The sequence below is a fragment of the Delphinapterus leucas genome, chromosome 11 (assembly GCF_059928025.1).
Source record: "Delphinapterus leucas isolate spDelLeu-1000000601 "Yukka" chromosome 11, BTC_Dleu_Yukka2, whole genome shotgun sequence".
NCBI lineage: Eukaryota > Metazoa > Chordata > Mammalia > Artiodactyla > Monodontidae > Delphinapterus > Delphinapterus leucas.
This window is the reverse complement of record NC_143139.1, coordinates 46,988,201-47,015,961: the sequence shown is the minus strand read 5'-3', so window position 1 is coordinate 47,015,961 and position 27,761 is coordinate 46,988,201. Positions and strand designations below refer to the sequence as shown.

At 37.0% G+C, this 27,761-nt stretch overlaps 1 protein-coding gene across 7 annotated transcripts in view; it reads right to left on the bottom strand.

Moving 5' to 3' along the window:
- SLC16A7 (solute carrier family 16 member 7) overlaps positions 1-27,761 on the bottom strand; it is a 175,189-nt gene that overhangs the window by 75,957 nt on the left and 71,471 nt on the right. For 6 of the 7 annotated variants that reach the window (XM_022571659.3, XM_022571661.3, XM_089920958.1 and 3 more), the window contains one exon: positions 3,166-3,297. The exons of the other annotated variant lie outside the window; for it this stretch is intronic. The gene's annotated coding sequence lies outside the window, so the exon portion shown is untranslated. The remainder of the gene's footprint in view (positions 1-3,165; positions 3,298-27,761) is intronic. 7 annotated transcript variants of the gene reach the window in all.

Below are 27,761 nucleotides of genomic sequence, written 5' to 3'. Positions count from 1 at the left end.
AATTAGATCAACAATTACATTTTATTTTATTCACTTTATAACACTGATATAGTTATAAAGCAATAATCAGCAAACATTTCCTGTAATGGGTGAGATAATATTTTAGGCTCTGCAGGCTGTATGGTCTCTCTCATAACTACTCATCTTAATAGTTTTAGCGCAAAAGCAGCCACAGACAATACTATAAAAAAATGGGTGTGGATGTTCTAATAAACTTTTATTTACAAATTAGACCAAGGTTTATTGTTTGCTGATCCCTGTAATAGAATACCATTAGAAAACCAAGAAAAGAAAGAAATTGTACATAATCACACTAACCTTACACAATATTATTAGTAATTTTGCATATCTCTTTTCATTATTTTTCTATATTCCTATATTTCTGATGAATGTAAATAATATTGTAATCATATAGATCATATAGATCTAATTGTATATACTGCTTTTTCATTATTATTTTTTATTATTTGTCTTTAAGTTCTTTTTTTTTTGATTAGATAAGTGGCGCATTCCAATTTCTACAAAATATGGAAAATGCAAAAGTATAAACCAGAATAAAATACTGTCAAATAAAATCTTCAATTGCCACCATGGTTTACAGAGAAAGTACCTTCTCCCTCCCGTTTTTTGTTTTTATATCCATTTACATCTGTTTTTATACCCATACATTTAGAAGTGCTGTTTGGAAAGCCACCTCAAATTATTGTTTCAGAAGTTGGGGTAGAAGTGACAAAGGCATCTACCTTTTTATTAGGGACTGTGAATAGAAATGTTTTATAATTTAAAAAGTTTTAAATGGTAGAGGGAAGGCAAATCCATTTTATTTTTCCAAGAAGATACAACAAAAGCATGATAACAAGTTACTTCTCTCTGACTACATACACACAGACAATATGGCTCTAGATATAGTGACAGTAACTAGATGGAATAGTTTCAAAAGTTCAAACTGCTTGTCTCTTACCTTACTGATTTAAATGTATTATAATCTAACAAACCTATAACCTAATCTATAGGTATACAAAAATGAATAAAGGGATCTCTGACTCAAATATTGAGTACTCTTGCTAAGTGCTTATTAAATATTTATTTGCTCAGTTAAATTTCCACAAAAGCCCTATAAGATGCTGTACCTATCTTTTAAATAAGACTAAAGCTCAGAAAATATTAGAAACTAGACCCAAGTAAAACAATAATGTCAGGGACTGGATTTCACTAATCACTGCTGACTCTTAAAATTACATAAATAGAATTAGAAATAATACTCTTGGTTAATGTATTTAGAAGAGGAAACAAGCCAAAAAAAAAAAAAACTAGGTATTTTTTATTATGTCTTCTCTGCATGTCTAAAATATTCTTATGGGTCAAAAGAGTCAAAGACAATTTTCAAGACTGTAAGAAAATAACTTGAAAAATTCTCTCCATGGATACATTTGTATGTTAGAAACCTACCCAAAATGTCAGGAAAACTATAGCATTAAGGTCAAATGAGAAGTTTTCGCCACAGACAAATAATGCACACAGTGTATATCCTATTCAAAAATGGACACATCACAGCAGGGACCTTCTGTAAGCTCATTAATATTCTACAGATGCCAACTGTTCAGATCGATCCAAAACACCGTATCTCGTCAAAGAATGATTTTGAAAAGATTTGAATGTCTTCAGAATGTTTATGGTCTGCTTTTGTAATCATTTTTGCTTTATTGGAAACAATAAAAATTTATCTATCTATCTATGTAATTTGGTTTCTCTTTGGTCATCAGTTAATCCAACATGATGGATTTACAGCATATGAGCACTGGAAATAGCATCTTTTTTTTTTTTTTTTTTTGCGGTACACGGGCCTCTCACTGTTGTGGCCTCTCCCGTTGCGGAGCACAGGCTCCGGACGCGCAGGCTCAGCGGCCATGGCTCACGGGCCCAGCTGCTCCACGGCATGTGGGATCTTCCCGGAACGGGGCACGAACCCGTGTACCCTGCATCGGCAGGCGGACTCTCAACCACTGCGCCACCAGGGAAGCCCAGAAATAGCATCTTTTAAAAAGTATAATGCTTAAGGAAGACAGAGAAGGAAAGAGACAGATTGTAAGTACTGGCTAAACCAGCTGAAAATAGCACTCGGTCTTTGAAAGTTGTCTAAATAATCTGAATTTATATATTATTGAATTTTGTTACTATATTTTTAAGGTAGTCAAATTTCTTATTGTGTGGAAATCAAATAAATCTAGAATAATACTAAAGAAATACCAAATGGCACTTGTAAGGGGTAAACTACTTTTTGTTGTATTATCAGAGTATAAAAACTATCATGAGGTTTAAAGTCCTCATTCTGCAATTTTCCTGCTTGCATAAAGGAATCTAAAACATCTTTCATTATTAATTTATGATTTTAAACTATTGTACCTTTTATCACCTCTATATTCTGGAGTAAACACTTAGAAATACAACTGGATGATTTATTTTTCAGCCATTTCACAAATCATAAATAACATTTCTAAATAATCTTAAATCCATTATTTTAAAATCATTATATCAATATAAATATTGAAGTTTACTAATATTCAAATCATGTTATTACTATTAATATTGAAATTTACTAATGATCTAGGTTAATGTTGGGATTTCCATTTTATAGACAGAAATCTATGCTCATAGAAAAGTGAAGTGGCCTTTAAAAAAGCATTATATGATGGAGTTATTTTTTCCTCAGTACTTTGTTTTCTGTATTATTTTTTCATAGTTCACCAGTTTATCTCAGTATGTGATCTTTTATACTCTTTCTCCAGCATATTTACTTGATTTTAATTATAATTGCATCCTCCTGGTTGCAAGTCACCACTCAGATACCTCTTCACTTCCTTATCTCCAGCTGTCTTGTTTCTTCCATTTAAATTGACATCTTACAATCTCTTAGCTGAATCATTGCAGAGTAGACCAAAATCAATTAACCCTTGAAAAATGCCACTTCCAAGATTATCACCTGTTCATTATTAACAACCCTTGAGTTAACCAATAGTTCAGACCCAATTCATATACACTCATTGGCCTCACGTTATTTTCCTGTGCACAATTCTGTAATATTTTATACAACTTATGTCTGTCGTGTCTTGTTCCTTTTATTTGTGGGCATAATCAAGAAAAACAGAGTGAAAAGTATAATTTTACCTGTTGACAGATGCTCTCTTGAACAGATTTCTTTGGATTATGTGTGATATTGTTAAACCTTGTCACTATTGCTTGAAGTGTGATATTTGAAGGCAATACAAAGGAAGAGAGGTAGAGCAGACTCTGGATTATCTAAAGAAATAGAAAAACAGGCGTTACATATATAATTGAGATCCAGAAGCCTCATTAGGGTCACTACCTTTAATTCACCCAATAAATTTTGACCCTGTTTTAATAATTAACAAAATTGAATATATATATATATGTGCATATATATTTGTCAATCTATTGATTGAATTATTAGGTATGAACAAAATGATGAAATGTGTGCAGGAGAAAAAAAATTAGAAGTATGAAATGAAGATTAGTTTTTTTTTAAATAAATAATGGTAAATTACATATCTACCATTGTGAGAAGGAAATTTATTGGCATTCATTAGCTGTCACTCAAATAATTCCCTATACTCATTTAAATAATTTACTCTGAAATTCAACTAATAAAATATCTATTGACAAGGAAAATAAATATAAAATTTAAAAGACAGTTATTAGAAATACTATCAATAATATACATGCCTTACAATGAGACACACTGAGTCATGAAAATGAAACAAAAAGTATTTTAGAAATCTTATGATTTAGAAATCAAATGTCTTAATCAGATCTGGGTGATAGATGAATATGCTAATAAATCTCTCTAATACATCAAATGCCTTTATTTCAACTTAAATCTGGTACTGAGTATACAGATGCTAGTACTTAGGGTTTATTTTGCTTGGGTCAAACATTCCTTTGCCGAGATCAAAGCTAAGGAAAAGTTAACTCTGTCAGTTAAATACCCAGTTGCCTGCCTTGCATCCAGGGCCACTTATCCTAAAGTGTTGAAGTCGATGCAACCACCAGGCCAAATGAGGTTTGTATGAGAGGATGAGGAAAGCCTGTGATCTAGTTGCCTAGTCAGTGAGAAACTGAGGGTGGGGATTAGAATGAAGATTAGTACTGGAATTAGAATGTCATGGATAAAATCTGAGAAATAGATAAGGCCGGAATTAAAGTTTTAACTTATGCTAGGAATGGAGAGTTCACACTCAGTAGGTCTCCTACATCTGGGATAACAGCAGGGAGAAGAGGCTTACATCTGCTCTGGACCTACCAAGAGGCTTGGAAGCCTTTGTGACTTTTTTAAGCCGAGTAATTTAAGGGTGGCAGCTCCACCCTACCACAAGTAACCGGCCCATCCAAATGCAGAAAACCCTTCTTATATTTGGAGGAAATACATTTTCTGTCAGTTTCCTCTGGCAGAGAGAGTTGCCTGGAGTTTAGGGCAAAGCCTCAGAGGAAAGCCTCAGGCATTCCTGACAACTGGGCTCTGACCCTCCATCTATGCTTAATTATCATCATGGTTCATGGAGGTCAGCATAGGGGCCAGAACAAGCAAACATGACAAGGCCACATTTTAAATGCTCACCAACATTTCTACACAGTTGTCACAGAGCTTTATTAACCTGACGGGTCTAGTTTCCTCCAGGAAGACCAACCCATATCCAGATGTTTTTTCAACAAATTGGCCAACAATCCAGGAATCCTCTGTGATAGTTATAACTATATTAATCTATTTTACATCTCTTTCTCAATACCTATTAAACTATCATATTTTTATACACATTTAAGCAAATAAACTCGTACAGTGCATATATTGGTCCTTAGTTTTAAAAATGAAAGTCAGTGTTTTAAAATTTGTGTGTCTGATGAAAAAACCAAGAGAAGAAACAACAATCCTTAATATAGGAAAGGTTTCCTTTAATTCAGGAAAGAAACAATTTTGGAGACTGAGTCCAAGTAGGCATAAAGCTTAAAGCTTATTCTCCCCTACAAAAGCAGTGTTAATTACTATAGCTAGAAGCTGGGCTGTGGTATCAGCTATCAATAATTTGGTTTGTTAGCAATTCACATATATGCCACATGTTTTATGATGGGTTTTACTTATAACAGGGAGCTTAAAAAATGCTTTAGAGCTTTCAATTTTTTTAAAAGATTCCATTAGTTATCATAATCCCACGAACTAAGAGGAAGTGGTATTTTTAATCTCATTTATAGACAAGAGCATAAGGAATCGGAGGTACGAAGAGATTTTTCCAAAGTGTAATATTCAATAAGTGATCACACTGATACCATGACTAGTATCTTTCTGTTAGGCCCATGGTTACTGATTCCACCTTAACACACCAACTTGGAGGCTGCTCTTTCTGCTTATAAATATACTCCTTCTGTTTTATTTTTATGGTGAATTTCCAAATTTCTATTCTTGTACATATGCTTGTCTGTCTTGTCCATCAGAATTCAAATACCTGTTCTTTGGAATACTAAACGCCAACTATCCTTCAAAGTCTTTAGAAAATGCATCATTATTCCAGCTTATTTACATGTCCTTTCTATAATGTTTTTGAGTATATAGACTATATCATTGTCGTTAACAAAAATGTGGCTTGATGACTACCGAAAACATCTGTCTGCTTCAAGTGTTTTTCAAAAACTTTATGTGGTAGGATGTGCTGAAGCCCAAGAATTGTGCCTTCCCTTCTAGAAATCAATATGGGTTGATTAATCTATGGAGAAGAAAGTATAGGACAAAGGAGTAAAGGAACTATTGAAGTGATGGTCAATGCTTAGATCCTAGTGCTATATTCAAGGCCCTTTTCTCATTCAGTTGTACAGAATATCAGAATGTGCCTTTATATACTTGGTGAATAATAACTCTTCAACTTCCTAAATCTAACCAGGCTGTATCAATTTTATGAACCCTTATCAACAGTCTACGCAATCCAGAAGTTTATGCTTCAAAATAGCCCAGAAATAATGTACTTAGCAAACTAAGTCCCAAATTAAATCAACAGATGTTTGGAGACTACCGCCTTCACTATAAATTCTTTTAGGTAGCCTATAGATAAAGCATGAGCTGTGTTTCACATCCTACCTATAAAGTGAACTATGTTTTCACCTATAGGAATTAGTACGTTCCTTAGAGAATAATGAACTAGTCTTTTTGCTCTCCATTCCCTCTTTCTTATACAAAGGATACAGTAACATCAAATTAATGTACAATGTTTAAGTTTAGGTGACAACTCACTCAGTTTTATAATGGGAATTAAACAGAACCAAATCTTTTCTTTTCTAACATGTAATTGAATTAAAATTGGAATCTAATCCTGGGAGGTTATTTTATTCTTCAAAGTGGGCCACCTTTTACATCCTACCGACTGATTTACTTTGACAACTAGACAGCAGAGATATCAATAGTGCATAGCCCCCAAAATGTTAGTAACACAAAACCTATTTTTAGGTGTAAACTCGTGCTGTAGTTAAAGGACTCTGAGAATGCTAATTGATAACAAGGGTCAAACTAACTGCAGATGTTTTTGTAATGGGAGAATTAGAAAAAATAATATGAACCAGCACCTAAATTTATGAAGAATTGGATGAATATCCCATATCAGACAATTCCTCTGATTTATAATACTATACTTTTAGAATTGTGTAAAAGCAGTTGTAGTGAGCTGAATAGTGGCCCTCAAAAAGATATGTCCATGTCCTAATTTCCAGGACCTGTAATATACCTTATGTGATCCTATAGACTGAATGCTTATATTCCACCCCACCCCCCACAAAATTCATACACTGATACCTAATGATCTTGGAGGTGGGGCCTTTGGGAGGCAATTAGGTCATCAGAGTGAAGCCCTCATGAATGGGATTAGTGCCTTTGTAAATGAGACCCCCAGAGAGCTCCCTTACCCCTTCCACCAACTGAGGATACATTGAAATACGGATGTCTAAGAATAAGGAAAAGGACCCAACCAGACACTGAATCTGCTGGCACCTTGATCTTGGACTTCCCAGCCCCCATAACTGTGAGAACTACATTTCTGTTATTTATAAGTCACCTAGTCTACAGTATTCTGTTATAGCAGCCCTAACATACTAAGATAAAAGTTGGTACTGGGAATGGGGTGCTGTTACAGCAAATACCTAAGAATGTGGAAATGGCTTTGGAACTGGGTAACGGGTAGAAGCTGGAGGAGTTTTGAGGTGCATGCTAGAAAAAGGCTACGGCCATAAGTGGACCGATCATTAAGGGCAATTCTGGTGAAAGCCAAGAAAGAAAAGAGGAGACCTATAGAGAAAACCTCAGCTTTCCTAAGTAATCCTGAACAGAATGTTGGTAGAACTATAGAGGGTAAAGGTCATTCTGATGAGGCCTCAGACGTAAATGAGGAATATGTTACAGGATTACAGGATAATGGGAGAAAGGAGATCTTCATTATAAAGAGGCAAAAATCTTGGCTGAATTGTGTTCATCTTCGAGTGCTAGTGTTGAACTGTGAGTAATGAAATTGGATATTTAGCTGAAGCTATTTCTAAGCAAAGTGTTGAAGGAGTGTCCTTGGTTCCTCCTGACGCCTTACAGTAAAATGAGAGAAGAGAGAAATGACAAAAGGACAGAACTGTTAATCAGAGCTTAAAGATTTGAACAACTCTCAGCCCATCCATATTGAACAGAATGAGCATATATGATTGGAAGAAACTCAGTGTATGGACAAAACACCATTTGATATTATTAATCGGCCATCTCAGCAGAAGCAGGAGCTATTGCGGAAAACAATGGAAGAATAACCCCAGAGATAATTCAGAAATCATCAGGGCTGCCCCTCCCATCACAGGCCCAGAGTAAAAGGGTCCCAAGGGCACAGTGAATTCAAAGGAGGGGCTGCCTGAACCTATGGGACATTGGGGTGTGCTGCCAGGTGCTGCCTCACAACATGGGCTCTGCTCTCTGCACTCCAGCTCTGTGCTCCTTGGCTGCCTCAGGTGCAGATCCAATGGGCTGCGGTTTGGTGTCATGGTGGCCACCCCTATGGAGGACACAGGTGGCGAACGTTGGCAGTGTCCACACTCCCCTATCATCTCTGCCAGTGTACAGAGTGCAAGAGCCGTGGGGGCATAGCTGCATCCACCTAGATTCCAAAAGATGCCTGGCAGAGCTCTCACTCAGGGAGAGCTATGGGTACAAGAGCCCATCCTACAGGGGCAGAGCCCAGGCAGAGAACTGCAGGGGTGGGGCTACTACAGAAAGCCCCAACTAGGGTGATGTCCAGTGTACCCCGGGGATGGAGCTGTTCTTAAGATCATTGGAATGCGATTCCAAACCCAGGAAAGTCATAGCCAGGGAACTCAGTCCCGTGAGTGCTGTGTGGGTGAGACTGCAGTCCCAGTGGGTCCATAAGGTAGAGCATCCAGTCAAAGATCATTCTTGATCCTTAAGGTTTAATGTTGGAATTTGAACTTACTTGGGACCTGTTACCCCTTTCTACTTTCCCATTTCTCCCTTTTGGAATGGGATGTCTCTCCTATGCCTGTCTCACCATTATATTTGGAAGATTTCACAGGTTCACAGATGGAGAGGAATTTGCCTCAGAATGAACCATACATTAAGTCTCACCCATATCTGATTTAGATGATACAAATGAGACTCTGGACTTCAGAGTTTGAGCTGAATCTGGAATGAGTTAAGATCTTTGGGACTATTGGGATGGAATGGATGTATTTTGTGTGTGCAAAGGACATGAATTTTAGAAGACCAGATATGGAATGCTACAGACTGAAAATGTTTGTGTCCCCTCCCCCTCCCCCCGCCAAATTCATAAATTGATACATAATCCCCAGTGTGATAATATTGGGAGGTGGGGCCTTTGGAAGGCAAAGGTGGGGCCTTTGGAAGGCAATTAGGTCATGAGGGTGAAGCCCTCGTGAATGGGATTATTGCCCTTATGAAAGAGGCCCAAGAAATCTCCTTTCTGCCATGTGAGGACATGAGAAGATGGCCACCTATGAACCAGGAAACCGGTTCTCACCAGACACCGAATTTGCTAGCACCTTAATCTTGGACTTTCAAGCCTCCAGAAAGCCACTCAGTCTATGGTGTTTTGTTATAGCAGCCCAGAGGGCAAAAGATGTGATTAAAGTAAGGATCTTAAGAGAGAAGTTTATCCTGGATTATCCAGGTGGTCCCTAAATGCCATGTATTCTTATGAGAGAGACAGACACACAGAAGGAAAGGCATGGAAAGTAGGCAGTGATATGAAAATGAGGCAGAGCAGAAAGTGATGCAGCCACAAGCCACAGAATGTTGATTGGTGCCAGCAGCTAGAAAAGGCATGGAGCAAATTCTCCCCTAGAGCCTCTTTAAGGAGTGTGGTCCTGCTGACACCATGTGAAGTGTGAGAAAAAAAATATCTACTGTTTTAAGCCACCAAGTTTGTAGTAATTTGTTACAGCTGCCCTAGGAAACTAATATAGCAGTAGTGATGGCACCGTTTATGAAAGTCATGAACCCAGCAATTCCAAAGATGTCTCTCTTATAAGCACTTTCGCACAACTTTGCAAAGAAACGTGTACAAGATGTGCAGGGGAGCATCATTTGTAACTGTGGCAAACTGAAAGTCACTAGGAAAATGGGTAAATTGCTACACATCCATAATAAAGTACTACACAACTGTAAAAAGAATGAAGTAGATCTATATGCACTGATATATAATATCGCTAAAAGTATACAAATGCAATAACAGCAAGCTATAAAAAATATGATTCCATTTATTCTGAATACACACATAAAGACTTACACGTGAAGACTTAGGTCTACATATTTCTATCTGCATACAAATTATCTAGAGCAATACTAAAAAGCTATTAATAGGTGACTTTGGAAAGTAGTTATATATTTTTGAAATGTTTAATTACATAATAAGTATATCTCATTTTTCAAAACTTTACAAAAATGCTGAAACACAAAACTTTATTATGAAATATAAATATATCCCCCTAGTTGTTAACCTGGTTGTGAGTTGTAGCAGGTAGTTCTATTTGTATTTTACATAGGATTTTCATAATTTTTTTCTACTGCTTTTTTTTCTGCTAGCTAAATTTTAATCAACTAAGGTAAAAAGGAATTGGCCCCTGCTTACAGATCTTATGGAGTAGCTCTCATAGTGTGGCTCCAGCTGAGCAGCATAATCGTAAGCTGGTACCTTTTTAGAAACGTAGATTCTGGGGTACCACCTCAGATTTAGTGAACGAAGCTCTGGAAGTGAGACCCAGCAAACTGCAGTTTAGTAAGTCCTCCAGGTGATCCTGATGCCCACTAATGTGTAAATGCTGCTGGTCTAGCTCTTCCTCCAACACACCTACAAGTGTTGGCTGCAATAAATGTAATAAACTCTCTGTAGTTCTTGAGCCATCATGGTCTATTGACTCCTCTGCCTACCGAACGGCTGAAGCTACCTGGGAACCACTGCTCTTTTCAGAATCCTGAACATATTCAGTTCCATCTATGACATACCACTTTGTCAGCTGTAGCCTCATGATTCTATGACCGCTGCCCCTTATGTCTCTTGAATAATCATGTTTATGGTATGGGAAAACTAAAGACAACCTAAAGACCCAAATTTGGAAAGTGAGTGAATATATTACGGTCATCTACTTGATAAACCATTATACATACATTAAGTGATAGTTATGAAAATTATAACATGGGAAATATTTATTATATAATATTTAATGAAAAGCTCATATGTCTGCAAAATTTAAAATATGTGACAAAAATGATACATAAAAAGAAAAAAATAGGACATAGTAAGAGGGTGAGGATTGTAGAAAAATTATATTTCTCTATTCAAATTTAGGATAATACTATTATAATATCTGTTTTTTGATTTATCATAGTGCATACTTTATTCATTTATTTATTTTTGGCTGTGTTGGGTTTTTGTTGCTGTGCGCGGGCTTTCTCTACTTGTGGTGAGTGGGGGCTACTCTTTGTTGTGGTGCACAGGCTTCTCACTGCGGTGGCTTCTCTCGTTTATTGCGGAGCATGGGCTCTAGGCGCGCGGACTTCAGTAGTTGTGGCACATGGGCTTAGTAGTTCTGGCTCGCAGGCTCTAGAGCGCAGGCTCAGTAGTTGTGGTGCATGGGCTTAGTTGTTCTGCGGCATGTGGGATCTTCCCGAACCAGGGATTGAACCCGTGTCCCCTGCATTGGCAGGTGGATTCTTAACCACTGCGCACCAGGGAAGTCCCCTGTAATATCCTGATATATAAAATACTTTAAGTTAATATTATACATTTAATGATTTGCCCTAGTTTGCGGTTTTATAACTACTTTGAAAAATATTTTAATTTTAACTAGTCTACAACCATTTCAAAAATGTAAGGTTATATAGTGAAATTGGAAGCTGTATTTTATTTAAAGATCTCACCTCCATTTTTTAAGTTCCCCTTTTGTTTGTTTTATGTCATTTTGTTTTTAGTTATGCCTGAATGAGATTATGAGGCTCTTGCATAAGTTGTAAAGAATATACCCAGAGATGGTCCCCACACTTAAATTTAGATATAAATTACATTAGCTGATTACCAATTACCTATATAAATAACATTTACTGTTACCTATTTTGTTACAAGTAAGCATCATTGAGTAAGACAGTTGATACTTTAACATAAATTTTCTTGTAATTCTGTTTAGTAGCTATTACCTCCATTTTTCAGACAATGAAAATGAAATTCAACCATGTCAACTATCTTTTAAGTCCACCTGCAGCATTTGTTTTGAACTAGGCTCTTACAGAGTTAAGAGCTATACACTTTCTATTGTCTTCATGTTAATTTTCAGTCATGAACTGCTTGAAGTGTTCATATCACCACCCCGTCTCCACCCTCCTGTGTTTTGCCTGTTCGAATACTTGCTTTGCTTGTGGTCACTTGCCTGAGTTTTCTGCCCTCCATCCATTCCAGCTGTGTGCTTTTCAAAGACTTCAGGAGACACTCAATTAGTTGCTAATTTGGTAATTTTGCCAAAATAGGAAGAGGAAACAAAAGCTGGAGCCCACAGAAAAGTAACCATTCAGCAGATTCAAGAAAATGGTATTAGCGGTCAGGATTTAAACTTCAAAGAGAAGGGCTGTGAAACTCTTCGGAAACTAGTCAAGTTATCAGTTGTTTCTTCTACTATACACTTACAAGTGAATTAAATTTTTAATTTTATTTTTTGATAGTAATTATTTGCCCCCTACCCATCCTTGTCGTGCTTCTCTGCAGGCAAAGTATACTCGATACCCCCTGACTTTGGACTTGTTTTGTCAATGGAATATAAGCCAATGATGTATAGTCCATGTCCAAGAGTGAGCTTAAAACGTTTGCATGTTTTGACTTTACACCCGTAGTCTTTACCTTCCAATCTGAGAACGTGTCCCTTTAGTCTGGGTCGCTAAAAATAAGAGTATGTTTGGAGGTCAGCCAAGCTCACCAGAGACAACCAGAGTGATAGCTGATCCATAGCCTTCAGGTAGCAAAAACAAGAAATAGGTATCTGTTGTTGTCAGCCCCAGCAAAATTTGAGGTTGGGTGTTTAAAACGAAATCCTAAAATATGTGGCATTGGCTTTAGAGATGGACAGCTGGTGGTGAGGACCCTGTTAGAAGAGGTTAGAAAAATGTAAAATATTTGGTAAAATTTTGCCTATGATATCTTAAAAAAGGGAGAAAATACACACAATGCAGTTGGGGTTCTGGGACAAGAGATAAGGAGAAAATATGTTGGTAGCATTAGTTGGTGGTTATTAGACCTGTTTAATAAGTACTAGGAGAGGCAATAAAGTCATGATAGATTTGATCTGTTTGCAAGCAGGGATGAGAAGAGAAAAGGCACAATGCATGTATTATAGGACTTGCAGGACTGAAAGACACATCCCCCAGCCCCCCACCCATCTTTAGCTTGGTAAAACTTTTTCAAGTGAAGACACTCCCTCAGGGCAAAAACTAAATCCAAAGGTTACTAAAGCAAGGAAAAGACCAAACCAACGGTGTGGCTTTTGTACCTTTTCTTAGAATCTCTTACAGGCTTAAGTCAGATCCCAGTAAATTCTTTCAGTTTGAAAAATATTTAGGAGTGGGGGTAGAAAAGAGACCAACCGTGTAGTCCCTGAAGTTCTAACAAACTCAAATTTTCTGTAATTCAGTATATTTAGAGCCTCGCAAAGAAGTGAGAGTGTTACTATTTGCACTAACTGAAACCAACTAATTAAAAAAATACTCTTCAAAACATTATACTATAAAATGTACTATCACCTTGGACAGAAAGGAAGAGTGACTGTTGGAAATGTCGAATGACCAAGTGATTGAAATAACTCCAATATCTTGTAACTTGCTTTATGTCACGTACAGGATATAACACCATGGAAAGTGTAAGTACATACAATAAATGTCATGAAAGTGTTGTAACCCTATAAGCAAGTGACATTCACGCTGGCTCTTAGTCTCCTTATTTGTGAAAAGCCAGAGCAGGAGTAAGTGTTATCTGAGGTCCCTTTCAGCTCATTTTTGATTCTATGATACTAAAACACATAGTTCTATTTTATAGACTTTCTTAACATGTGAAATACAAATTTCTTCTCTTCTCTGGGAAAAGTCTACTGCTGTTCAAAAACAAGTAATGAACAGACAGACATTAACTGAGCAAGATTCTACAAACTATGGGCTGAATGAGAAAAGTTCTTTTGAAAGAGTCATCTGAAGGAATTCCATTACATACACAGACAGGGTCACGTGTTTAATTAAATACAGAGGCTTTTAGAGGCCAAGTATTTGTTCCTTAAGTGTGCTTGGAATTTTATTCAATTCCCAAATCACAATTTAGTTCCCATAAAAGTTATTGTACAAGATCCTCAAAGGAGCTGGTATATATTTGAATAGTTTTTCATTTATTTATCAAGATAAAATATTGAAGCATACTTTCATGTTCTTTAATAGAATATGTTCCCATAAAAGTGGGACAGTTTGGTTGTGTTGCCAATAAATCACATGAAGATATTTTTCAAAGATAGAATGAAAACAGCACCTCACCTATTATATATTTTAAATGTTTAAAGAATGATGTAATATTTCAATTCATACACTATATGTTTTTAGTTCCCATATTTGCCAAATTTTATACACTTAAATAAAAAAATTATATTGTACAACTACCAAATGGGAATCATGTCAATCATATATTGGTCGATAAAAATATCACATTCAATAGAATTTAAATAGTCACTAAAGGTATCATTAATAATGTATGAGTTGACTATTTACAAACATGCCAAAAGGTATTCCTCTTGTCAAACATATATAAATTTTATGACAGTGGCATCGTGGGGATGTTAACTGCAGTCATTTCTTATGAAGGATCGATAACACCTAGCTGAAACAGGCAGAGCTGAAAGTGATCACTTTCGTCACGTTTTATGACATTGTAAAGACTCGCCATGAAGATTCTCTCTAAGGAAACCTCCCTGTGAAGCTCCACAGAATTCGCTATTTCAAGCCCTCGTATTTAGAATTGGATGTTACTGTTATGATATTCACTGAACACCGATCATGAAGTTGGTGCTGACTGGAACAAAAATGAACCCAAAGTTAAATATAACCTAGATAAGAGCTACAGGAGCCGCTGAAAAGAAATCAATTGGTTCAATTCTGCTCGTCACTTCTAGAAGGTCACCAGAAAGAAGCATCGTCCCAAATGCAGAGAAAAGAAAAACTCTTTCTCCTTCCCTCTTCCTTACTGTACTAGTCAAGACGGTGAATCCCACAAAAATACACAAACAAACACAGTCCTCTGAGAATTGATGACACACTTGTACTACACCAAATTAGAAGGAATGAAATTACGGGAAACGTTTCACCTTTGCACGCTGCATCCATCTTTCTCCCCCTTAGCTTTCTCCTAAGGGCCTGTAGGCTCCCTTCTTTCAGGTTTGGCTGCCAACTGGGCAGGGAAGATATCAATAAGCCCAAGCATCATCTTGATCCTAATTTAATTTCTCTACCTTTAAATTATTTTATTAGTTTAATTTTGTCCTTGCCCTTTCCCTTTACATCCTAGCATCAACTCATTCTCCCAGACCAGATGTGCTCCTGCCTGACTGCAGACCATTCTGTTCCAGGCTATTCACTCAGGTTTGTTCTAACTTTGTTGCAGGTTGGATGAAGAGTTCTCACTTCCTTGCCCTAACACTTCCTTTACATTCCTTCACGCTCCACAAGAGAGTGCGATGCTTTCTCTGACTTCTTGTTTGCCAGTCCCACACATCCCAGTCTGACAGACAGCATGGGAAGTAGCTGATAGGAGTCACAGGCTGCCATCCTTTCTGCTCTGCTCACAGGAATGCCAACATTCCAAACCTGGGAAAAACAGGAAGGGGATTCCTATATTTTACCGTCATTGGAAACAAACCTTTCCTTCCAGCTGGGTCCTACAGAAAAAGGCATCCCTCTTGTTTTCTCATGCTATCCATTTACTTATCATTTTTTTAACTTTTTACTTTATATTGGAGTATAGTTGATTAACAATGTTGTGTTAGTTTCAGGTGTACAGCAAAGTGATTCAGTGATACATATACATGTATCTATTCTTTTTCAAATTCTTTTCCCACTTAGGTTGTTGCATAATATTGAGCAGAGTTCCTGTGCTATATAGTAGGTCCTTGTTGGTTATCCATTTTATTTTTATTTTTTAATAGATCTTTATTGGAGTATAATTGCTTCACAATACTGGTGTACAACAAAGTGAATCAGCCATATGCATACATATATCCCCATGTTCCCTCCCTCTTGAGCCTCCATTTTAAATATAGCAGTGTGTACAGGTCAATCCCAAACTCCCAATCTATCCCTTCCCCCCTCCCCCCCCACCCCGTAACCATAAGCTCCTTCTCTAAGTCTGTGAGTCTGTTCCTGTTTTGTAAATAAGATCTTTTGTAACATTTCTTTTTAGATTCAGCATATAAGCGATATCATAAGATATTTCTCTTCATTGTTAATGAAGTCTCTCTTGCCTGTCATATGGGATTTGGCTCCAATAATTTTCACACCTTTAATTAATGTCTTTTCTGTATTTTTTTTCTTTAGCTTACAAAATGTTAATCTCCTCAAGCCTAAAAATAGTAGGAAAGCATAACCTTCTCTAGAGCCTCTATTTTTCTTGTGCTGTCACTATATTTCATCTTCACTTCAAAACTTCACACAAGGGCCATCCTTCTCTGTAACCTCTTCTTTCTTACCGCCTACTCCTAATTCCTTGCTAATGTAAGACCTTCTCTTCTCTCTCTCAAGCTTCACTGAATAAATTTTCTCTTAAAGATGAGCAATGACTTCCTAATCTCCAAAGCCACTAGGCCTCATCTCATTAAAAATTTATATGGTATTTAGCAATTACTTCATTGGACCTTGTACTTGAGACTTTGGCTTCTGTCTCACTATATCCCTACACCTTCTCCCATAGCTAGTTTTTCTCTTCAGGTCCAACATGTGTAAGTTCTCATAAAGGTTATATTGTTGACTCTCTTCTCTCTTTACATGCTCTCCATGATACCTTCTACCTTTATAAATTCAGCTAATGTTTTATACTTGGTGTGTTCCCATTCTCCATCCCCTGTGTCAATCCTTTTCCTAAGTTATAATTCTTCATTTCTTATAGCTTCCTAGACATTTTCAGAAGGATGCCCCCACTGAAATGTTGAGTGCCCCTAAGTCTGTTAATTGTAATAAGAGTTGGTACCTAGGCTGAAAGACCCTGAGTCCTTTCTTCCTCCCCTTTCTTGCATAGGCCTTTTTTCTTTAATAGCTCTTGAATGCGTCTTTCTTTCCATTCCTCTTCTTTACCACCATGGTTCACGCCCCTGTTCCCCTCACAGTCCCCTAAGGGACTCTCTCAACTTCAGTTTCCCATCCTTCCCTCCCACACCTCTCCATACACCAAGCTTCTCTTCAGAATTAATCTCCCAAAAGTACTTCTCTCAACCTAACCCTATCCTGGGAGGAGTTTGCACTGACTAAGCCATGTTCCTCAGGGACCTAAGAAAAAAACGACCTGAATGTCATTGGTTCCAGTTATTCCCACAGCTGACCCCCTCAAAGGAGTAACAGAGAGATCCCCATCCAAATATAAGAGATTAAGAAATGCTGTAGGTTGAATAACTATTTGCAATATTATGTTCAGTCACACTTGACCTTAAGAGGGGCTGCAAAATGAGAACCACTCTTCATCCCTCTTCATTCCCCACCATGCTTGCACCTTGCTCTAGTTTGTATGCTCCTCCTGGTGAACAGGGAGATTATTATAGTAGATAATTTGGTTAGGAAAAAACGTTAACAATTTTTCTACAATTTTTGAAGCAGTTCTATTTTTTAAAATGTTTGCAATGAGCCACGAAGGCTTCTAGATTCAGAGGACAACAGTATATTTATTTATGCAGAGAGTTTGTTCTGAAACAGGTAAAACTGAGCTTCCAAACTATTCTTACAGAGCTAGTGAACTGAAGATGATTCTAGGAATCTATTTGCATGAATTGACAATTTTGTTTTATTTGTTGTGCTATGTGGCCATAGGCAGAGAAAGAATGTATGGATACCCAGGAGAGAGTAAAGCAATAAACAAGATGGTTGGCATGGTGCCCACACTGTCCAGCCTGAAGGTTCCAGGGGACAGTTTCAAGACAGAAGCTAAAGCAGCTATTTTCCTGAGAGATTTTGAGGCTTTTACACAGTGATGGTTTAAGATTCAGATGATAAAATTTGGTGAAGATTTAGACAGGGGGCAATTTGGCCATTATAGCCTGTACCCCAGATTTGGGTCCTGGGGAATTACTTACTGTGGAAGCATCAGGAAATAAGGTCCTTTCTATCGGCAATGTTTCCACTGAGGGCATTAGAAATGGTGAGAAACAGTAGTGGAAAACTCATTTGATCTCCCTCTGATCTCATGTGATTCCCAGAAATATTTGGTAGGAGACTTTTTGGAGAATTCAAGGTCCTTGTGAAGTCAAATGAAGGGTGAAGAGTCAGAAAAACTGAGATTATTAATAGCAATCTGACTCCATATTCAGTCAACATTCAACAAATATCAGCTGAAAGCCTGCTATGTGCCAAGCACAGTGGCTACAGTGCTGAGCAAAACAAATTCTGACCCATGGACGTATATTTTAGTGAAGAAGAGATGCAAAAAGAAAGTTACAAATATAAACAAGATAATTACAGGTTGATGCCTTGTATAAAAAAATAAACAGGGTATTATGATAGAGAATACTTGTCCAGGGGTAGGGGTAAACGAAAAAGGGTTTGCAAATATTGTAGCCGATAAAAGTAAAATGTGAAGGAATTCTTGTTTTACTTGCTTCTAGAGAGTAGAAGCTGAAGAACCTCCTTCTCTCCTCCCTGCCTTCTTCTCAATCCAAAATACAACAGCAATCAAGATAATTCATTCTCAGTCTAAGAGAAATAAGACTAGATATAATTTCTATAAAGTTCAAGGTTGTTTTTCAAATCCGGTTAACTATTATATGGAAACACTATATTGGAAAATGCCCCCCACGCTCTACGATGCTCAGCCCCAGTGTTCTTGAAAGCTCTCAGGACAAACTCACTTCTCCCTTGTTTCACTTTTTCTTGGCTGTGGGTCCCAGGGACTCAGCCTGTTTTCTAATCTTCATGTCCCATTGCCTCTCTGTCCTTTGTAAAAGTTCTACTTTTGCAGTCGTGAACTCAAAGTGGGATAGTCTCCCTAAACCTGCCTTTCCTTGATTCCTCCTTTCTTTTTCAGGTTATTACTAATCATCACTGTGGGGAAACACATGGAAATAGTAAAAATTATTAAAATGTGTAAGATTCACTGCTTATGCTGTATTAACTGTGCTGTTCTGGTCTTCAATACAGATCCTGCCTCTCTCTGAGATGATAATTAAAGTGGAAATGAGCTCTTTCTATTCTGAGCTCTTATTACTAGCGATAAACCTTACACCAAGCTTCTTCCTTTATTCTAATTCTTCCCTGATGATGAAATCAAAGTAGAACATTGTTTTTCATATCTTGTTTCCAGGGTTCATTCATTCATTCACTCGCTTAACATTTACTGGGCATCTCATTTCATGCCAAAGAATGGGCCAGACATTGGAAATATAAAGATGACTAAGACATAAGATATTGTCCCAGACCTATAAAATAATTCAATCTAGCAGGTAAATTATGTAGTAGATGGTTACAGTAAACATCATTAGATGGGTAAATTCAGATTTCTATGAGGCTAAGAGGAGGAAAACCTAGACTATACGGTGATAGTCAAGAAACAGTCTCAAGAGGAGTTGAAGTAAATCTGATTTGGGTGAGCTGAGTCTTGAAAGATGAACGGGAGCCTCTCCTGGGATGGACTGAGATAGGTTGAGATTGCGAGTGTTAGGTGACCGAAAAAAAATATCAGTTGGTATGTCCTAGAAATGAGAGACAGCATGACACCATGATATGACTGGAGAGAAATGAGAGTAGAAGGGTACATAGTCTATTCATCTTAAAGTTTTGGAAATTATATTCTGCTTTTGGAGCAAAGGAATGATTTAGTTAGTTTGTATTTTAGAAAATAATCCTGGAGATAGGTCAGAGAAGATGGTTGAAGGGAGATAGAGGATGTATCAACAAAGTAGTTAAATTTTATTGCAGTAATCTAGAAAAGCCATCACAAAGCAGTAGCCATGGGGACAGAGAGAAGGGCAGACTTATTAAAAATAACAATAGCTACAAAAATCTGTTAATGGATACATAATATAAAAAGAGGTAGATTGTGACATCAAAAACATAAAGTGGGGAATGGAGAGTAAAGGGTTTTTGTATGCAACAGAAGTTAAATTATCATCATAAAATAGACCATTATATCTATAAGAGGTTTTATGTTAGCCTCATGGTAACCACAAAGCAAAAGCCTACAGATGACACATAAAAGGTCAAGAGAATTAAATTAAGACATACTACTAAGGAAAATCATCAGTTCCTAAAAGAAGACAGCAAGACAGAAAAAAGGAATAAGGGAGCTACAAATTAGTCAAAAAATAATTAACAAGATGGTGTTAGTAAGTCCTCATCCATTAATAGTTACTTTAAATGTAAATGGATTAAAATTTTAATCAAATGGTATAGAATGGCTAAATGGACAAAAGAAGACCCAACTATATGCTTCCTATAAGAGACTCACTTCAGCTTTAAGAAATGTTCTAATTAATGTAAATGTTACTTAAAATCTGTACTTATCAAAAAATACATGCGGTATAGAAGCTGTATAATAAATATTAATGTTTTTTTGTCTGGTTAGTAGATGAAAATACTGTAGGAAGTAATTGTATATTATCTTCCCTTCCTCCATTTCCATTTATTGCATTGTTTCCTTTCTTAACGTAATGTACTTTAATTCTTTAAAACATAAATTTAAAACACTATAATTATTCGAAGTACTCTTAAGGAGTAAGAGAAAAATGATTTCCTAGTTTTCTATTTTCCAGGAATTACAAGCTCAGTTATTAGTAAAGGCTGACCTAATTGTCTATGATTGTTTTTCAAGTATATTTGCTGTGCTTGAATAAATGAATGATAATAAAAATCCAATAATTACTAAATAGATTTTATATAGGTATTAGGCTTACTGTTAGGAACGAGCAAAAGAAAAGCAGGAGCTACATGGCATCAAAAAAGAAAAGAGCAGGACCACATGAATCTACTAAAAAAACACATTAAAATTATATTTTTAAAAAATCAAGGTTTAATTTAAAATGATTAGTTTATTCAAAATGCATGTTACTCAATATAAAAGAAATTGAACTTTTTCATCCAATTAGTGAAAGAGCATAGTAAAAATACTAAAAAATTTACCTGGAGGTAAATTGTTTTTACCTAGCAGCATAATAAATCAGAAGCAAACTCTGTCAAATATTAGTCATTGAAAACATCAATCTGTACAATGACTCTGCTGTCAACTTCAGGTTTCATGCTTAATCATTTCAGGAGCAAGAAAACCATGAGTCATATTTTACCCAAGAGACATTTGGGAACACATATTCATGCTGCTACCCTCATAAATTTCTTAACGATTTGCCTGAAGGTCAATTGACAATGAAATAATAGAAACTTTAAGTTCTGAACAGATTATGTGAAGGCGGATTTAATGAGTAATTTAGCTTGCATTGTCAGTTGGTCTCATGTATGTATCCACCGGGAAATATGGGATAGCCTGCAAAACTGGTAAAACACATAATAGTTCTGAAGCGCACTTTATAAGTAAGTGCATAATGTGTAAGCACTGAAGAACATCAGAATACCTGACTCCAGGTCATTTTTTCTAAAGGATTCACTTAAAAAAAACAAAAGTTTACATCCAAAGAAGCATAATTCGTTAATTTATGACACCTACATGCATCATATTTACTTAAAGACTATGATGCAATTATGATAGATTGCAAAATTGGCCTCAAATTATTCCCCACCCTGTAGTATCTACGTCTTTAAATGATTCCTCTTCACGTTTACTCTGGGCCTGGCCATGTGACTTGCTATGTGTATTTGTCTGTGTGGGCTGCCATAACAAAATATCATAGATTGGGTGGCAGACTGGGTGGCTTCAACAACAGAAATTTATTTTCTCACACTTCTGGAGGCTAGAAGTCCCAGGTCAGGGTGCCAGCACGGTCAGGTTCTGCTGAAAGCGTTTTTCTTGGTGTGCAGAAAGCTGCCTCCTCACTGTGTGCTCACACTGCGTTTTCTTGGTACATGGGTACAGACCAAGAGAGATTAAGCTCTCTGGTGCCTCTGTTTATCCGACCTCATAACTAATTACCTGCCAAAGGCCCCCATTTCTAAATACCATTACTTTGGGGGTTAAGACTTCAACATACGAATTGGGGAAGACACAAATATTCAGTCCATGACGTTGTGGCTAAAGAGACAATTGCAGATATGAAACAAGTAGTTACTTGAAAACCATTTGTGTATTTGAGCCCCTCTTCTCTTGCTGTTCTTGGAACCCTTGTCATCACTACCCTGAAAGGAACCAATGCTAGCCTGCTGGATAATGAGACGTGGCCTTGTCCCATCTTCATTCTTGCTGACCCAGACTAGCTCACTTATGAGTAACATGGCCTGAGAGCTCAGGACTGTAACCACTGATTACAACCACTCTCCCCACCTGACCGGACCCTTCAAATTTAATGCTACTTCATATGTGACCTAGGTTCACATATCCCTCCTTGGACACTGTGATATAAATCACCTTATACAGTTCTACCATTAAAGTTCTTCCAGAAGAACCTTCTTTCTTTCTATCATTCATTTCACAAATACTTATCAAACAACTCCTACATGGAAGGAGTTCAATGTGTTAGCATTAGGGGTACAATGATGGAACAAGATGCAGTCCATTCCTTCACAGAGTATACAGTTATTTGGAGACAACAACAAATAAGGAGGAAAATTATAGCTATCTGAACCATCAAACACAGAAAAGGATTTGAGTGACCATTTTCTTAGTTCTCCTAATGATGTTACATAAATATTATGCACCTTAATGCATGGGAGATAAGTTAATTTAATCCATTCTAAGACTTATGTCATTAGGTTTAATTTTCTCATCAAAGGTTTAATTTTTTTCATCAAACTCTAGTTGAGGAAAACTGGTCTATGATAATAACTATTGTATTTGGAGGTACAATTAAACCAGCCTGAGGAGATCATAAACATATTTTGATTGAGTCTTGAATGATGAGATGATTTAGTCAAGTGAAAAGAAATGAGAAAAAGTGATTCTGACAAGAATATTTTGCAAAGGTTCCTAGTAAGAGAGATACTTAGAGAGCTAACAGATAAAACTGACTCTTTCTGTAAGACAACAAATGATGCTGCAGAAAATATTACAGCAGAGTCCAAAAGAGCTGAAGTCACTTGGAAGAAGTGATACACTGAATGAAACACGCAGTTTCATCTTTATAAAGTGTTACCAATATTAAGTTCAGTGTCATGGGTAAGAAATGGATATGTGAAATTTTCTTCATTGTTGCCAATATCCTCCTAGGTTATATGAGACAGTTATTCACTACTTCTATCATTTTAGCCTCTTTCTATCACTACAGCCTACACTGAAGAGAAAAAAAAGTATTAATAAACGTTAATGTAAAATGTTTTATTGCTAAAAAAAAATTAAATACACTAATAAGGACCACTAGTGGACCAAAAACCCATATTCACTGACAACTGGTCTAGTTTATAAGTAACACAGTGCATCTCCTTCCTGAGTTAGGCTTAATTTTGTTCAACATCATGGGAGCCTCATCTTCAGTATTTATTCTATGTTGATGACTTGGTCCTACTAGTATATTCCACAACTAGTCTCGAGAAACAAGTGAATCTATTTACCAATTACTGTCAGAAAGATCAGCTCAATATTAATTATGCCAAAACTCACTCATCATTTTTGGTTGTTGCTCTTCTGCACTCAGATATAAAATGCTAAAAATTCTATCCAACAGGTTAGGTTCATTATACATGGGAAGATTATGTAGCAAAATCATCCTGACATGCTCACTACACTGCTCAAAATTCCTAAATTTTATAAGAGCCTTTTAAGTTATTTTATGATAGAGGTAATAGACATGGAAACTTCCTGCTTACAAAATACCCCAAGTCAGAGTCAACTCTTTTATACTTTATAGTATAGAATTCCACAGCTTTATTAAAGCTTTGGTTCAAATAGCTGACTTGATCCAAAACTGCATTTGAATTAAAGCTCTTGTACTATTGTAAACTACTCTTGCAAAACCATATTAGTACAGACATGGCACAGCCTTCTATCTAGGTAAGAATACAAGTAAGGCTCTTTGATTTTTATATAATAATGTCATTTTTGCAACCCACATAATTAGAACACAAAGCAGATCTATTACAATAGGCAATACAGAACTGCCAACCTCTTTAGTCCTAATTATCTGCTATTCAAATTTAGTCAAAAGTCAGCCAACAGGTCAAGATATTTCTGTAAATTTTCATTTGGATATAATGGTGATGAAAAATAAAATCTGAAAAGAGATAATCAAATTAAATAACTAACCAAATGATAATTATAGTAACAACAACAATGAACATCTCCATGTCAGAAGCATAGTGTGGTGAAACAATGAGGCTGCTGGAATCTGGAACCATCAATGAAGCAGAAGTTCATCTTCGTGATAGAGGGGACTTAAAGGACTCCATGCAAAATGGGAGACAAGAGAGTCTGGCTCATTGATGTAAGGCAGGTGCTGGTCTGGGCTGTATTCCATACCCTCTTTAATCCCTCCTGAATGGAGGAAGAAAAAATAAAACTGTTGCCCATCACCACCTGGGACAACTGTTTTTGTTTTTGTTTTTTTACATTGGAGTCAATGGGACCCAGGCATAACTTTGCAACAAAAATCAAACGAAGCTACTCCATGGCTTACATCCTAGATGTCTATAGTTTCCAAACAAGCACAGAATGTGGAGCAGTGGTTACTCTCCTATACTTCAAAAACTGCTTGTTGAAGCTATGCATATCTTACAATCATCAATTTCTCTTCTAGGTGTGCACATTTTTGCACAAGAAGACATGTAAACAAATGTTTATAGCAGTGTGGAAATATAAGAGTTTAAAAAATTAGAAAGAATTTAAATGTCTATCAATAGGAGAATGATAATTAAAGTATGTATATTCACAGAATGGAATATACAGAGTTAAATTGGATGAGCTCAAGTTATATGTTTGAGCCATCTCAAATAAACGAAGCATGTGGTAAGAGGACAAATTCAGTACACCAATATATGAGGTCTGATAACTAATAGAAACTTTATAAAATATTATATATGAAACATTCATATATAGTAATAATATAAAACCACGAATGAGAATGATAAACCCCAAATACAACACACAGGTTAATTGGTGACTCAAGTTATATGTTTGAGCCATCTCAAATAAACGAAGCATGTGGTAAGAGGACAAATTCAGTACACCAATATATGAGGTCTGATAACTAATAGAAACTTTATAAAATATTATATATGAAACATTCATATATAGTAATAATATAAAACCACGAATGAGAATGATAAACCCCAAATTCAGCAAGGCTATTATTACAGGGCACAGGGAAGGAGGGAAGGGGAGCAATAGCAGAGGAGAAAAGCATGGGTCTCCATCTGCATCTATAAGGAATTAGTACTTACGGAACTAAGATAAGATTTAATTATTCAATAAGTAACCATATTATGTACATTCTATGTGCTTGGCACTATTCTAGGCACTGAGAATAGCGATTAAAAAAAAAAAAAAACAGTTTGGGCTTCCCTGGTGGCGCAGTGGTTGAGGGTCCGCCTACCGATGCATGGGACACGGGCTCGTGTTCCGGTCCGGGAGGATCCCACATGCCGCAGGGCAGCTGGGCCCGTGAGCCATGGCCGCTGAGCCTGCGCATCCAGAGCCTGTGCTCCGCAACGGGAGAGGCCATGGCAGTGAGGGGCCCGCGTACCGCTTACCTTCTAGTAGAAAAATAGGTGAAGGCAAAGAAGAAACAACTAAATGAAAAGTATTTCCCATGATGATAACCTCTATGGAGTAAAATGAAACCCAAAAGGGAGTAATGGAAAGCTGGGGGTAGAATGGTGCAATGTTAAATCTTTTGGTCAGAGAATGCCTCCGGGGACAGCCTCACTGAGAAAGTGACTTTTAAACAAATAACCAAAAATAGGTGTCAGTATAAAATATAAGGTTGCCTGGAGGAAGAGTTCTGGTAGAGGGAAGAACATATGCAAAAGTCCTGAGGCTGCAGTGTACATGACAAGTTCAAAATGAAAGAGATGTAGAGGCACACAGTAAACAATAAAAAGTTATATTGCTATTAAAAGTTAAAAGTTATATAACCATTCTTTAATAGTGATAATGTTCAAGTTATTTTAACAGAACTATCTGGTTGGGTAGGAGATAGAAAAATGCATTATACATGGATTTTGGTCTCCAATATACAGACTCAAGTCTCCAATACCTTCTAAGCAGCCAGTATCACACTGAGAATAAGTCACAAAAGAAGGAAGGAAGGCTGAGGTGGCAAAATATTAGTTTCCCTAGAAAATTTCCAGTCAACTCTCTTATCTAAAAAAAAAAATGACAGGAAGAAAGAAGCATTTTGCAGAAAAAAATCAAATGCTTCTCCATATCCTTTCTCCTATGCTACCCCCATGTGACAGTTAATTTGATATATCAACTCAGCTATGATACCCAGCTGTTTGGTCAAATACCAGTCAAGATATTGCTGTGAAGGTATTTTGTAGATGTAAATAACATTTACAATCAATTGACTTCCAGTAAAGAAAATTACCCTCCACAATGTGGGTGGGCCTCATCTGATCAGTTGAGGGCCATACAAGCAAAAACTGAGGTTTCCCAAAGGAGAAAGAATTCTGCCTCAAGACTGTAACATAAAAATCCTGTCTGTTTCCAGCTTGCTGGCTGGCCCTATGAACTTTGGACTCAAGACTGCAACATCAACTCTTACATGGATTGCCAGCCTGCCAGCCTGCCGTATAAATTTCAGACTTGCCAGCCTCCATGATCATGTGAGCCAAGTCCTTAAAATTAATCTCTTGGCTTTGTGTCTCTGGATAACCCTGACAAATTTTGGTACCATGAAATGGAAAGTTACTGTGAAGAATACTTAAACATTTGGAAGTCGCTTTGGAACTGGGTAATGGGTAGAGGCTGGAAGAGTTCTGAGGAGTTTGACTGTAAAAGCATAGATTGTCTTGACCAGAATATTGCTAGAAATATGAATGTTGAAGATGCCTTTGCTGAGGTTTCAGATAGAAATAAGAAATATGTTATTGGTTACTGAAGGAAAGATGACCTTGTGACAGAGAACGTGGCTGAACTGTGTTCTTCTTTTGGGTGGAAAGTAGAACTTGTAAGTGATAAAACTGGACATTGAGCTGAGGATGTCACTTCCAACAAAGTGTGGAAGGCATGGCCTGGTCACTCCTTGCTTTGCATAGTACAATGGGAGAAGACAAAAATTGAAGCAACTGAAGAAATTGTTAAGCAAGAAGGAACCAGAACGTGATGATTTGGAAAATCCTCAGCCTATCCAAATAGTGTACTCTGGAAACAGTCAAGAACAACCATTTCCTAAAGGGATTAGGTGTGTGACTCACGGATCCAATCAACCAACTCGTCAGAAGCCAGGGACCAAGATGCAGGAATCCAGAAAAGATCTGTGGAGAACCCTCTTGTCTCTGTCTTGTCTGAGAACCCCCGTGAATTGCACAAGAGGCAGACAATGGTTTTAAACATTTTGTACCAGCAGAAATACTGTCAGCATGGATTCAAAGGAACGGAGGTAAGATGAAATCAAGGAAGAATGACTCTGAGGGGAGAACCACAGATGGAGATGCCTCAGCTAAGGACCAATTCAGTTCCAGAGGGTGAAGCTGCCTCTCCCATTCTAGGAGGCAGGGCTTAGCGGTGGGGTCACCCCAGCAGGTCCAGAGGACAGAGCAACAAGCCACAGAGAATTGTTCTCAGGTTTTAAACCTAATGGAATTTGTCCAGCTAAGCTGAAAAGCTACTTTAGAGTTTTGGACTAGTGATCCTTTTGTTCCTTCCAATTTCTCCCTTTATAAAGGAGAATGTCTATTCTATATC